General features: G+C 36.9%; 1 protein-coding gene across 3 annotated transcripts in view; it reads right to left on the minus strand.

Moving 5' to 3' along the window:
- The window catches only part of LOC120860215 (interleukin-33-like), a 161,201-nt gene that overhangs the window by 55,381 nt on the left and 90,192 nt on the right, over window positions 1-15,628 (minus strand). Inside the window, exon 1 of one of the 3 annotated variants that reach the window (XM_040235997.1) lies at window positions 15,123-15,388. The exons of 1 other annotated variant lie outside the window; for it this stretch is intronic. The gene's annotated coding sequence lies outside the window, so the exon portion shown is untranslated. Of the gene's footprint in view, window positions 1-15,122; window positions 15,389-15,628 lie in introns of those variants that run through there. One more of the 3 variants, XM_040235993.1, reaches the window with a different exon arrangement.

The following is a 15,628-nucleotide window of genomic DNA, read 5'->3' on the forward strand; positions in this document are numbered from 1 at the left end:
GAAAAAGACACATGTTTCCCATTGTTCATTGCTGTACTATTTACAATAGCTAGATCATGGATGCAACCTAGATGTCCATCAGCAGATGAATGGATAAAGAAGTTGTGGTACATATATACAATAGAATATTACTCAGCCATAAGAAAAAACACATTTGAGTCAGTTCTGATGAGGTGGATGAACCTAGAACCTATTATACAGAGTGAAGTGAGTCAGAAAGAGAAAGATAAATATGTTCTAACGCACATATATGGAGTCTAGAAAAATGGTACTGAAGAATTTATTTACAGGGCAGCAATGGAGAAACAGACATAGAGAATAGACTTATGGACATGGGGAGAGGGAAGGAGAGGGTGAGATGTATGGAAAGTGTAACATGGAAACTTACATTACCATATGTAAAATATATAGCCAACGGGAATTTGCTGTGTGGCTCAGGAAACTCAAACAGGGCTCTATATCAACCTAGAAGGGTGGGATGGGGAGGGAGATGGGAGGGAGGTCCAAAAGGGAGGAGATATATCTATACCTATGGCTGATACATGTTGATGTTTGATAGAAAACAACAAAGTTCTGTAAAGCAATTATACTTCAATAAAAAAAAATAAGTTAAAAATAAATAAATAAAAAGAAAAATTCATAAAATAAATAGACAACCAAAAAATTAAAAAATAAAGATAAGAATTGTCCTTGTGCTTAATAAAGACCCCAAACCAGCCAGTCTGTCAGCCTTTAAAGCTTTGCTGTCACAAGTAGAGCCTCTATTTTATCTGGTTTATTAGTTTGCTTTTTATAAATTAAATTCTATGTCATTTGAACTATGCTTTAATTAAGAAAACATCGAGGTGGATTATTAGCTCATAATAATTCAACAATACTTGACTAAATTTTCTTAAAGTGTGTTGTGTTCAAGGTCTATAGAAACTCCATTTGTGATCGTGGAGATAAGAGAAATTATCCATTTTCCCCCCTATAGTGTAACTTTTAATTTTATTTTTAATTGGAGGATAATTGCTTTACAATATTGTGTTGGTTGCTGCCATATATCAACATGAATCAGTCATAAGTATACATACGTCCCCTCTTAACCTCCTTAAACTCCTTCTTGTCTCCCACCCCATCTGAGCCCTCTAGGTTGCCACAGAGCACTGGATTTGAGCTCCCTGCATCATACAGCTATCTAATTTTACATATGGTAATGTATATGTTTCAGTGCTACTCTCTCAGTTTGTCCCACCCTTTCCCTCCCTCCTGTGTCCACAAGTCTGTTCTCTATGTCTGCTTCTCCACTGCTGCCCTGGAGATAGGTTCATCAGTACCATCATTCTAGTTTCCATATATATGTGCTAATAAACAGTATTTGTCTTTCTCTTTCTACTTACTGCCATCTGTATAATAGGCTCTACGTTCATTCACCTCGTTAGAACTGAGTCAAATGCATTCCATTATATGGCTGAGCATTTTTTTAAATTCCATTGCTTATATGTACCATAACTTATTTATCCATTCATATGTCCATTTGTCTTCCTGACTATATTTTTCTGAAACCCAAATATAGTATAATGGTTTGTTTTAATGTTTTCCTCTCTAACTAATGTTTTCTTGCTATTGGTATACAACAGAGGAATACTTCAACTCCAAAATATAGTCATAGGGAAGATATCTTTTTCTAAAGTGTTTGTCAACTAAGTTAGTTGGGTTTCAGAAAAATATAGTCAGGAAGACATATGTACCCAGATGTTCACTGAAGCACTATTTACAATAGGTAGGACATGGAAGCAACCTAGGTTTGTCAACTAACTTAAGTGTAGTTGCATTAATTATAAATAATATGTAATTATTACATATTAATATATAATATGACTTACATATTAAGTCAACTAACAATATGTAGTTAACTGTACATATTAACTTAAGTGTAATATATAAATAAAAAGCTACATATTTCTAGGAAAAGTAAAAAAAAAAATAAATGCATGCATTAGAGGAGAACCACAATGCCTATCAGAATGAATACAGTGAAGAAGACAGAAAATACCAGTTATTTGCAAGGGTTTCAGATAACTGTAATTCTTATACACATGTGCTGAAATTGTAAATTGCTACCACCACTTTGGAAAATATATATATATATATATATATATACACATACACATACATAAAACATATATATACCTTTGACCTGACAAGCTTACTTAAAGGTAATATATCTGACAGAAAGACATAAAAGTATTTGCCAAAATATATGTAAGGGAATGTTCCTAGCAGTCCTAGTCATGTAACTCCAAGCTGGAAAAAATGCAAATGTCCATCTACATCATAATGGATAAATTATGGCATGTTCATTTAGAGGAATTCTGACTAGTAATGAGAGTAAACAAGCTACTTCTATATGCAAAACAGGCATCTCACAACCATAATCTTGAGTGAATGAGGCCAGACAAAAAAAGGTAAATAATGTGTGAATTGTGAGATGAGTGCAGTTGTGCAGTAGTTTGAACTATCTTTGCCATTGCCTTTCTTTGGGATTGGAATGAAAACTGACCTTTTCCAGTCCTGTGGCCACTGCTGAGGTTTCCAAATTTGCTGTCTTATTGAGTGCAGCACTTTCACAGCATCATCTTTCAGGATTTGAAACAGCTCAACTGGAATTCCATCACCTCCACTAGCTTTGTTCTTAGTGATGCCTCCTAAGGCCCACTTGACTTCACTTTCCAGGATGTCTAACTCTAGATGAGTGATCACACCATCGTGATTATCCAGGTAGTGAAGATCTTTTTTTGTACAGTTCTTCTGTGTATTCTTGCCACCTCTTCTTAATATCTTCTGCTTCTGTTAGGTCCAGACCATTTCTGTCCTTTATTGAGCCCATCTTTGCATGAAATGTTCCCTTGGTGTCTCTCATTTTCTTGAAGAGATCTCTAGTCTTTCCCATTCTGTTCTTTTCCTCTATTTCTTTGCACTGATCACTGAAGAAGGCTTTCTGATCTCTTCTTGATATTCTTTGGACCTCTGCATTCAGATGCTTATATCTTTCCTTTTCTCCTTTGCTTTCCACTTCTCTTCTTTTCACAGCTATTTGTAAGGCCTCCCCAGACAGCCATTTTGTTTTTTTGCATTTCTCTTCCATGGGGATGGTCTTGATCCCTGTCTCCTGTACAATGTCACGAACCTCATTCCATAGTTCATCAGGCACTCTATCTATCAGATCTAGGCCCTTAAATCTATTTCTCACTTCCACTGTATAATCATAAGGGATTTGACTTAGGTCATACCTGAATGGTCTAGTGGTTTTCCCTACTTTCTTCAATTTAAGTCTGAATTTGGCAATAAGGAGTTCATGATCTGAGCCACAGTCAGCTCCTGGTCTTGTTTTTGTTGACTGTATAGAGCTTCTCCATCTTTGGCTGCAAAGAATATAATCAATCTGATTTCGGGGTTGACCATCTGGTGATGTTCATGTGTAGAGTCTTCTCTCTCTTGTGTTATTGGAAGAAGGTGTTTGCTATGATCAGTGCGTTTTCTTGGCAAAACTCTATTAGTCTTTGCCCTGCTTCATTCCGCATTCCAAGGCCAAATTTGCCTGTTACTCCAGGTGTTTCTTGACTTCCTACTTTTGCATTCCAGTCCCCTATAATGAAAAGGACATCTTTTGGGAGTGTTAGTTTTAGAAGGTCTTGTAGGTCTTCATAGAACCGTTCAACTTCAGCTTCTTCAACATTACTGGTTGGGGCATATACTTGGATTACCATGATATTGAATGGTTTGCCTTGGAGATGAACAGAGATCATTCTGTCGTTTTTGAGACTGCATCCAAGTACTGCATTTCGGACTCTTTTGTTGACCATGATGGCTACTCCATTTCTTCTGAGGGATTCCTGCCCGCAGTAGTAGATATAATGGTCATCTGAGTTAAATTCACCCATTCCAGTCCATTTTTATTCGCTGATTCCTAGAATGTCGATGTTCACCCTTGCCATCTCTTGTTTGACCACTTCCAATTTGCCTTGATTCATGGACCTGACATTCCAGGTTCCTATGCAATATTGCTCTTTACAGCATCGGACCTTGCTTCTATCACCAGTCACATCCACAGCTGGGTATTGTTTTTGCTTTGGCTCCATCCCTTCATTCTTTCTGGACTTATTTCTCCACTGATCTCCAGTAGCATATTGGGCACCTACTGACCTGGGGAGTTCCTCTTTTAGTATTGTATCATTTGGCCTTTTCATATTGTTCATGGGGTTCTCAAGGCAAGAATACTGAAGTGGTTTGCCATTCCCTTCTCCAGTGGACCACATTCTGTCAGACCTCTCCACCATGATCTGCCCATCTTGGGTTGCCCCACAGAAATGGCTTAGTTTCATTGAGTTAGACAGTTGCACTCATCTCACATGCTAGTACAGTAATGATCAAAATTCTCCAAGCCAGGCTTCAGCAATACGTGAACCATGAACTTCCTGATGTTCAAGCTGTTTTAGAAAAGGCAGAGGAACCAGAGATCAAATTGCCAACATGTGCTGGATCTTCGAAAAAGCAAGAGAGTTCCAGAAAAACATCTATTTCTGTTTTATTGACTATGCCAAAGCCTTTGACTGTGTGGATCACAATAAACTGTGGAAAAGTCTGAGAGAGATGGGAATACCAAACCTCCTGACCTGCCTCTTGAGAAATCCGTATGCAGGCCAGGAAGCAACAGTTAGAACTGGACATGGAACAACAGACTGGTTCCAAATAGGAAAACGAGTGCATCAAGGCTGTATATTGTCACCCTGCTTCTTCAACTTATGTGCAGAGTACATCATGAGAAATGCTGGGCTCGAGGAAGAGCACAAGCTGAAATCAAGACTGCCGGGAGAAATATCAATGACCTCAGATATGCAGATGACACCACCCTTATGGCAGAAACTGAAGAGGAACTAAAAAGCCTCTTGATGTAAGTGAAAGTGGAGAGTGAAAAAGTTCGCTTAAAGCTCAACATTCAGAAAACGAAGATCATGGCATCTGGTCCCATCACTTCATGGGAAATAGATGGAGAAACAGTGGTAACAGTGTCAGACTTTATTTTGGGGGGCTCCAAAATCACTGCAGATGGTGACTGCAGCCATGAAATTAAAAGACGTTTACTCCTTGGAAGAAAAGTTATGACCAACCTAGATAGTATATTCAAAAGCAGAGACATCACTTTGCCGACTAAGGTCCGTCTAGTCAAGGCTATGGTTTTTCCTGTGGTCATGTATGGATGTGAGAGTTGGACTGTGAAGAAAGCTGAGTGCCGAAGAATTGATGCTTTTGAACTGTGGTGTTGGAGAAGACTCTTGAGAGTCCCTTGGACTACAAGGAGATCCAACCAGTCTATTTTGAAGGAGATCAACCTTGGGATTTCTTTGGAAGAAATGATGCTAAAGCTGAAACGCCAATACTTTGGCCACCTCATGCGAAGAGTTGACTCATTGGCAAAAAGTTTGATGCTGGGAGGGATGGGGGGCAGGAGGAGAAGGGGACGACAGAGGATGAGATGCCTGGATCGCATCACTGACTCGATGGACATGAATCTGAGTGAACTCTGGGAGTTGGTGATGGACAGGGAGGCCTGGTGTGCTGCGATTCATGGGGTCGCAAAGAGTCAGACATGACTGAGTGACTGAACTGTACTAATGTGTGAATTTTTTTATAAATAGGTCAAAACCCCCCAGGTGAATTGAATGTATGTTAGAAAACCTAATAATGGCTTTTCTTGCAGTAGAGAGAAATGACTAGGAGGGAAAGAGGAGGCTTCTGGAATCCTTTACTCTTCTGGTTTTTTTTATGGTTGCATACATTTGTGCAAACCTGAATCAAGATTGCCAGGGGAAATATCAATAATCTCTGATACGCAGATGACACCACCCTTATGGCAGAAAGCAACTGAACTGAAGAGCCTCTTGATGAAAGTGAAAGAGGAGAGTGAAAAAGCTGGCTTAAAACTCAACATTCAAAAAACAAAGATCACGGCATCCGGTCCCATCACTTCATGACAAACAGATGGGGAAACAGTGTCAGACTTTATTTTTGGGGCCCCCAAATCACTGCAGATGGTGACTTAAGCCATGAAATCAGAAGATGCTTGCTCCTTGGAAACAAAGCTATGATCGATCTAGACAGCATATTAAAAAGCAGAGACATTACCTTGCTGACAAAAGTCTGTCTAGTCAAAGCTATGGTTTTTCCAGTAGTCATGTATGGATGTGAGAGTTTGACTATAAAGAAAGCTGAGCTTCAAAGAATTGATGCTTCTGAACTGTGGTATGGAAAAGACTCCTGAGAGTCCCTTGCATTGCAAGGAGATCAAACTAATCAGTCCTAAAGGAAATCAGTCCTGAATATTCATTGAAAGGACTGATGCTGAAGCTGAAACTCCAAAACCGTGGCCACCTGACTTGAAGAACTAAGTCATTGGAAAAGACCCAGATGCTGGGAAATATTGAAGGCAGGATGATAAGGGGACGACAGACGGTGTGATGGTTGGATGGCATCACTGATTCGATGGACTTAAGTTTGAGCAAGCTCCAGGAGTTGGTTATGGACAGGGAAGCCTGGCGGGCTACAGTCCATGAGATTGCAAAGAGTCAGACATGACCGAGTGACTGAACTAGACTGAAGTTTGTTCACTTTGTGATAACTCATTAAGCTGTATAGCCATGACTTGTACAATTTTCTGTGTGTATGTTATATGTTAATGAACTTTTTAAGTTAAAGGAAACAGAGATTGTCAGTGAATTCTAAAATATATGGATTCTACATTCTCAAGTGAGGTGGTCAAAGAGATTGACAGAACAAAGTAAGCAATCTTTTTCATGGCTAAATGAACACCATTGTCTGTATTTTAGAATAAATTGAGCTGACTAGAAAATGGTTAGATGGGAAATGAACACATTCCTCTCTTTCCTTAATATGGTAGAAGTGCTTCTGATATACCTGATTAAAGACTTAGTTTTTGTTCTGAAAGAATTGAAAAATCACAATAAAGATGATCTTTGAGGTATTTTTCAGACTGAGGCAGAATCCTCATGATGACTTTGAAAAAATTTGGCTGCCCTTCTCAGCAATGGGCAAGAAGTTCTTAAAAACCAAAAATGCTTGGAGTTCTGCAAAAATGAAATGATGCTGAGACTTACCTAGTATAAATGTTGTTTCTTATCCAACAAATATCTTTTCATCCACCAAAGAAGAAATTCAGATATGCAGAGACCTAAGCCATTCATGGCAATACTGTTTCCATCTGCTAATAATAGGTCTAAGTAGGGGCATGTGACACAGATCTTGCTAATGAGACAAAGGTGAGGCATGTCTGAGGCTTCTGAGAAAACTTTTCTCCTTAAAAGTAAGTGCCGTTTAACTTCCACTCACTTGGCTTCTGTGAGGATGTGATGCTCAGAGCTAGGCCAGCCATCCTCTCCCCAGAAGGGATAGATCATGGATAGTCTAAGAATGGCAGAGCAGAAGGAAAAGATGAGCTTTGGTCTTTTGGTGATGTCCTCGATTCTTTGCTGGGGTTGCCAACTTCAAAACCTCTTGTTAAGTGAGCACTAAGTGTCCTTATATAGTCAATTTATTTTTATTCTAGTTAAAGCTTGTCAAGTGATATAAATTATCTTTATATATATTTTTGTCTAAATGTGATCTGCATTGGCTTTTTCTAAATCCTAAAAAGGAATAGCTACCAACTAATGTATTCTGGACTCTGAATTAATAATATCTCTAAATACAGTTGGGTTGTTTAAACATTCTTCCTTATCCCCTGCTCAAAGCTCTTCTTAAAAAAAAATTTAATTGTAAAAACAGATAATATAAAATTTACCATCTTACCCATTTTAAGTGTTATATTTATATATATATATATATAACACTACTGTGTTAACTGCATTCACATTGTTGTGCAATAGACCTCTAGAACTTTTTCATCTTGCAAAACTAAAACTATAGTTTAGTTTTAAACTTAAAAAACTCCTCATTTCACCTTCCCAAAGCCCATGGCAACATCGTTTTACCCTCTGTTTCTTGTGTTTGACTACTTTAGTACCTCATGTAAGTGGGATCATATAGTACACAGTATTTGTGTTTGGCTTATTTCACTTAACATAATGTTCTCAAGGTTCATCCCTGTTGAGCATGTGACAAGATTTCTTTCTTTTTTAAGGCTGAATGATATTTCATCATATGTGTATACTATATTTTCTTTATCCAGTCATTAGTGGACATTTGGGTTGATTCCACCTCTTGGCTATTTTGAATAATATTATAATGAACATAGATGTGCAGCTATCTCTTCAACATCCCATTTTTGATTCTTTTGGATATGTACCCAAAAGTGGGAATGCTAGATCATGTGGTGGTTCTATTTTTAATTTTTTTGAGGTATCTTCATACTGTGTCCTATTGCAGCTAGTTTAAAATCTTAATGTTTAAGTAATGTTATATTTTAAGCAAAATTTTAATAAAATAATATGAATATATAAATTGATATTTTAAAATCAATAAAAATATTATTTATCAGAAAACACCATGATACACCAGAAACAGAATGGGTAAACTGAATTATTTTTGTGTATCAGGAAAAAATTTTGAAATGTATAAGTAACTATTTCAGTTCTGTTCTTTTCTGTTTTTAAATTCAGATTGCCAATAATGGTACTGTTATTACTATTTTTACAGATTGCCAACATAGTACTTTTATTGATATTTTACTCTTGTAAAACACCAGTTGAGCTTGTTTGCCATAATTTTATATATATATTAATTTGTGTATAAAATTGATTATGAAAATCATATCTTCTAATGATGCATTATCTCATTACAAGTGGACAAATAATGACAAAATGAAATGACTTATAAAGACATTGAAGATCAAACTTCAGTTAACATCCTACTTATACAGTGAACTGTTTAGCAGATAGAACCATGCAGAGACTAGTAACCTCGAGGACTGTGGTTCATTGGTAGATCCAGATAACTTCTGTACCTATCATATGCAATACCTTTATTTGGCAAAGTAATGGACACCAGTTGCACCATATCCTCCAGTAATATGTTTGCTTCTTTGCAACCCCATGGACTTGTAGCCTGCCAGGCTCCTCTGTCCATGGAATTTCCCAGGCAAGAATACTGGAGTGGGTTGCCATTTCCTACTCCAAACTAATATAGGAACCAAACAAAAGCTGTCAATTAATAAGACATCAACATTTTCAAAGTTAAAAGAATTTAAACAATTGGACCACAGTGTAAATCAAACAAATGATTATATACTCATAACAAAATAAAATATTAAAAATAAATTGTAAGAAGTATTTTGACATATATCATAGAATTCCAATGATAATACAAATATGAACTAATGATTTCATATAATATATAATTTTCTTCCCTATATCTGGTAACTGAACTGCTTTAATTTCAGTATTAAGATGAAATAATTCAATGTGTATCCCAGGGCCCAGATTTTTGGTAGCCTAATAATGTTCTCCACTAAAGAAATTGGGGTTCTTTGGAGAATGGCTGATTTATTATTTCAGGTAAAAGAAATGCAGGATAAGCCTGAATAACTTTTGCCTGAAAGCAGTGATGCATATTTTAAAGTTCTGAGAAAATTTTAAAATGAGCCACCATGAAGGGGCTTCTGTGTGATAAATTGTGACCATGTAGCTCAGCACAACAAAAAATTGTAGCTAATCAAACCAAGTCTGAAAATGAGTTAATTGTAATATCACCAAAATCATGAGTCCATAATGATGGACTAAAAAGCTGTTTTTAGATCAAATATTATCTCACATTACCTTCATTCAGAAGTTAATTATAAATATAGTCTCATAGTATGTGAAAGTGTTTCCTTGTACAAAGACTAAAGTTATTGCTAGCATAACTTTTATACGATTTTTCTCTTCTGTTTGGGATTTCCTTATCGAACAGTAACAGAAACACTGGCCAACTTGTTAAAAGTTCTGTAAACCTTTAGCTTTTCCACTGCTCTGTCATTCCCGTGTTATCCTAGATTGGCTGATACACATCAAAACCACAGCGAAGATCCCTCCCAGTGCTGGCATTCAGCTGGAACGCTCCAAATGGCTAGTTCCTTTCTATTATACCTGCTTATGCCGTGCCAGCTGTTAAATGTTTTGTACCTCACCCTGTACAGACTATGAGATTTTCTTTCTCAAGCCAGTGGCCACCCAGTGATATACTGCATTGTGTATTAGATATTAAATTTTATTGTTAGAAGACATTTAAAAATCAAGAGTATAAACTCTTTCTACTCCCAGATGTTAGAGTTCCTGCACATTGACCTGAACAGGCTAAGTTGCAATCCACATCCTGTATATTTAATTCCCATAAGAGTTTCAATAGAGTTACCTTGTTCAGTGATCAGAAAATACAATTCAGAGGTCTGGAAACTTGTCCACCATGGAATGATAAACCTTGTCTCCACCCTGCCTAATTTGTGTGTTGCAACCATTTCACAAATTGCTGACTTCATCATCCTTACATGGGAATCTAGGCTTACCTGGTAGCTGGGCTTAAAGTGAAAAGATTGTGCTAGATAATTCTCTTATTCTCCAAGATAGACCTAATCATTTTCCTTCTTTGGACAGAGATGACCTCTTTCTGAGTATATCTAATGATGCAGGGCAGAAGAATGTAACTGGGGTCTCTTACTTTGCCAAGAAGGGGTGTTGCATGGGATAGGTAAAGATGTTATCCAGATCTAACAGTGAACCACAATCCTTGAGGCTATTAGTTCCTGCATGGTTCTACCTAGATAGTAGGGAGAACCAATAAGGCTAAAAACAAATGCTCTTTTAGGAGCATTTGTCACAAATAACCAGAAAAAAAAACTGATGCTCTAAAAATTGGATTTCTATCCAATTTTTATACTTTTATGAATTAAAAAAATACAAGGATTTACAGATAGTATTTCTTTTCCAACTGACGTACCACAATGCGAATGACTTTAATGCTCCTAAATGCTGAGTCTACTCTCATGGACCTTTAGTACCGAGCAGAAGTCTTTCCACTTGACATTTGAAAGGTAATGGCAATTAGACAGCCAGATGTAAGCATTATATGTCACATCCCAGGCACGGCACTCTCCAAACTTGTTTATTAAAACAGCTTATACTGTTTTATACCACATAGTGACAATTATGATTATGATTATGATTTCACAGGCCATATGGCACTTGAGTAAGTGAAGAAAAAACTGTTCCTGCTCTTTCATAAATAATGCCACATATACATTGATGGAATATGAATCTTATAAAAGTCACATTGAAGAAAAAAAAGAAGCTAAAAATAGCCACCAAATTATATTAAAATGAATGTTGGCACCTAAGCCTGTAGCTCAAACTTTTAAAAAAAGACTAGAAGAAAAGAAATATTTACTCAAGAAAACAATCCTACTACTATTCATTGATTAGTATGAAGTAGCCATGCTGACTACTGATAAACTGTTTAAACACCTTTGCTAAAGAATGTAGACAATTGCTATATAATATATGTATAAAAGATAATGGATAAATAAAACCTCAGGAAGGAAAATTTTTTGGTAAATTCAGGTTAGAGGAAAGTTCGTGATTGGGTTTAATAAGCTCCCAAATGAAAGAACATGGGAGAAAGGCATATAATTTTCTTTTTAAAAAGAAAATATAAACTACTTAAAGTCTTCCTAAGTGGTGCCAGTGGTAAAGAATCTGCCTGACAACGCAAGAGACTCAAGAGACGCAGGATCAATTCCTCGGTCAGGAAGACCCCCTGGAGGAGGACATGGCAACCCACTCCAGTATTCTTGCCTGGAGAATTCCATGGACAGAGGAGCCTGGGGGGCTATAGTCCACGGGGCTGCAGAGTCAGACCCAACTGAGTGACTGAAACACAACACACACAGAAACTACTTACACAGCCTTTCTTAAACAGCAGCCAATGATAGAGCCAGCAGGCTGAGGAGTTAGAGTGGCTGCGATTTGAACACAGCGGATATGCAAAACTATGATGTTCTTTAAGAAAATATCTAATCTTTGCTAGGAAATCCAAGAGAAGTGATGAGCAAAACATTCTTACACTTGCACAAGGTCTCAGGTGTATTAGCACTTCTGGGGAAAATTGTAATGATGACCCAATTCATGATCTGTGCAAAGGGAGGGGAACTAGACGTAGACTGCTATGCGGGTTGGAAGCGAAGCCAAGGTTATGGGTGGACGCTGCGCTGCGTTGCTCGCGGTAGTGACAATACAAAGTTGCTTAAGAGAGTAGTGGCTGACAGGAACCCTTTCCTGCAGACGGCAATAAACGCAGTCCTGAAGAAAACAGCTGGAAGATTTCAACGTTATTTCATTAAAATTTTTGTTTGAAAATGACTGAAACCTTAAATAGAAAATGGCTTCACAAAGATGGTTAGAGATGCATTAAATGAAGTCATTTGGAATCCATCTTCCCTGTTAGTCCTTTCTCCTTCCTGGAACTTGACTCTGGGTTTTAACTGCTGGTTTGAAATTTGCTGGTTGTGCCATCTCGGGTTAGTACAGTCTTTTGAAATCTCACCTGTTTAATTTTATAAATGGAGAAGAGAATATTTATTTCATAGAGATTCTATGACGATTAAATGAGAGAATGTGGAATTAATGTCTCACATTTAATGCAATTTCAGTGATTATTAACAGTTACCTTTCATGACTGTTTCTTACTTGCTTTACCTTCAAAAGCATCTCAACACCTCTCTAAGGTAGAGTATCTTATTATTCTTTTGTTTTTGTTTTACATTTTATACAAGAGAAAATAATTCAGGCTTAGGAATGTTAAGATACAAAATCACACGGCTAGTCAATGACAGATGACGGAGTTGAGGCCTATCTTCTTCTAAAATTTTGTGGTTTTTTTACTATTATGCTACACTGCAGTCTACATTTAAAGCAAAAAAATGAACAGAAACAAAAATCTTCACAGTTATAGGATGATTTACCAATAATAGAAAGGACAGCATGTGAGCATGTCATGCCAGGAGTCTGCTACAGTGAGGAAGTGCCCCAAACTCCTTATACCACCTTTAACACCCCCAACAATGAACTTTGCCTGTCCTCTAAGACTGTGTACCCTTAAAGATTCCTCCTGTGTACAGATATCAACACCAGGGAAACCAGACGGAAAATGAAAAGAGATTAGAGGTTCTACTATGTCCCAAAGTCCTTGAACCAAATATTGTTTTTTGTTTGTTTGTTTGTTTTTAATATTTATTTATTTATTTATTATTTATTTTTTTTTAATTTATTTTTTATTTTACTTTACAATTCTGTATTGGTTTTGCCATACATTTTTTGTTTGTTTTTAATGGAATTAAAATTTCTTTCTGCTGTTCAAGATTACTTTTGGTCTTAATGTTTCTAAATGTCCCTGCTGCAAATTGAGATATAAAAGAAGAATTCTATCACTTGACTCCCACCATGTTTTCCAAAATTTCACCTTGTCGAATGATGATTTCGGCACAGTCACACTCTCATCTCAAAAACAGACCTCCTGCTGTCAGATTTACTGGCATAAGTTTCTCTGATGTAATATTTTTCTTCCCCCAAGGCTACCCCCTCTGGAGTACTTCCATGTAATCATTTAACTTTGTACTCATATTCTCCAAAAAGACCTCATGATATCAGATTTATTGGTGTGAACAACTTTTGGTGCTTTTTTTTTTTCTTCCTTCATTGCTTCAATGCTATCCACCTTCTCTCCTCCCACGGTATTTGCTGAAATGATTTAATTCCTTCATGGAGCAGAACTTTTTACAGTGACTCAGTACATTCCCTGAAGTTGGTTGAAAGCTGTTTCTTTAATCCTTCACAGACTGTGTCCAGGAGAGGTGTCTCCCATTTCTCAATCTCTTCCTTTACTTTTTAGCACTGTTTCAATGTTTCAGTGAAAATTCCCCTCAGAATTCTTCCCTCTCTATAAATGGGAAAGGAAAAGAGGTATTTTGGGCTTTAGATATTATAAGTTAAAAAGTGATGTGAAAGAGTAAAACATCTAGGTCAATACATTGCTGAGAAAATGAATTAGGCAGCCACCAGTTAAAGATTAGTAGGAAATCTAGGATCCTTTCAGAGAAGCATGTAGAAGAAAATGTGAAATTTGAGTTGCAGAAAATGATGCCTGTGAGAGTTCTTTACAATTTAAGGATACTACCCAGTTGTGTGATTCAGCTCAAGCACCCCAAACTCTAAGAAATAGAGAATTCTGAAGTTCTCTGAACACAGAGCTGTGCCTTTTCAGGGTCAAAATGAAAAGAAGAGCATTAAGTATTCAAAAGACAAATATGAGAAGCAGTAGGTAGGACTATAGAGAACAGCACAGGATGACATACAGGGATGATTCAAACAGAAAAAGCAAAGTGCTGAGGAGGGAGTGAGAGTCAAGCCCAGCCACCCCTAGTCCTAGTTACTTAGCTCTCAAGTCTCCAAAAACCCTCTAGAATCAACTTGTGTGCAGCCACAGTAATTAGGACTTTGTGCCATTTTTTATTTTAATTAAAATAGCCAGGAGGCACGCATTTATGCAAGGAAATAAAAGGCAGAGAAGAGTGCAAGACAGCAAGAATTAAAGAGGAGGGAAAAAAAAGCAGTTTTCACTGTAAATGAAGATTAGTAGCATAACTAAGCTTTTGAATTTACTCATTTAGAATGTCAATTCCTTATTTTTTCCACAAATTGTTTTTGAGAGGATGGCATCTTTAGTTCTTATATTTGTCCTTCTTTCTTAAAAACAAGTTGTAAACAATTGTGAGTAGGTTTGCCTTGGATAAGCATTTCAGGAGTAAGAAGTAGAATATCAACTTGCTTTATGAAGTTTTGTGGTGCAAAAGGGGAACATGTACTATAAAGACAACTTATTTTAGCAATTCATTAATAATTTTATAAATCACTCAAAAGAGAACAAAGTGGAATTCTAAGTTAGCAACAACTGTTATCAACTTTTAATTCTATTGGCAATAATAATAAATCAACCTAATTCTTTATTTTATAGAAATAAAAAGCATTTCTCTGTGGGTCTCAGGATTTTACTTTGTAAGACCTTATTAAAATGTACCAGAATATTGGTTTCATTCTTACCTTGTGAGCTTGTTTTGATTTCTCTCCTGAAAAGCTGCAGCTCTGTGTTCAGAGCGCTTGCAGGCTCTATTTGTTATTGAAAATTTGGCAGAGAACCAAATTGCTGTGGAAGGAAGAGCTGATTGGGCGACATTTTAGCAGGTTTTTAATAGCATGTAAACAACCAATAGTTACAATCTTGTCAGCTAAAATTCACTGTCTTCTCCCCATTTCCATCTTAAGTTAATCCTGCAATTATGAATTTGATGTTCTGTTTTTATGCTTCCAATTCCCATCAAAATCAACTCATATGCAACACTTTCATCATCCCCAAACTTGAGCAATGATCTTGAGCAAGCCAAGTCTTGCCTTCCTGAGGAATGAAAGAAGACGGCTGTATCCACTCTTGAGATAAAGCATGAAGGAAGAACACAAACAGACAGGAAGCTAGACAATCTGTGCTGATTAGGAACTGAGCTGTGTACAGTAAATGGGAGGGAGAGATGACAGGTATTAATAGCAACCAA

Source organism: Oryx dammah, unplaced genomic scaffold (assembly GCF_014754425.2).
Source record: "Oryx dammah isolate SB20612 unplaced genomic scaffold, SCBI_Odam_1.1 HiC_scaffold_11050, whole genome shotgun sequence".
Taxonomy (NCBI): domain Eukaryota; kingdom Metazoa; phylum Chordata; class Mammalia; order Artiodactyla; family Bovidae; genus Oryx; species Oryx dammah.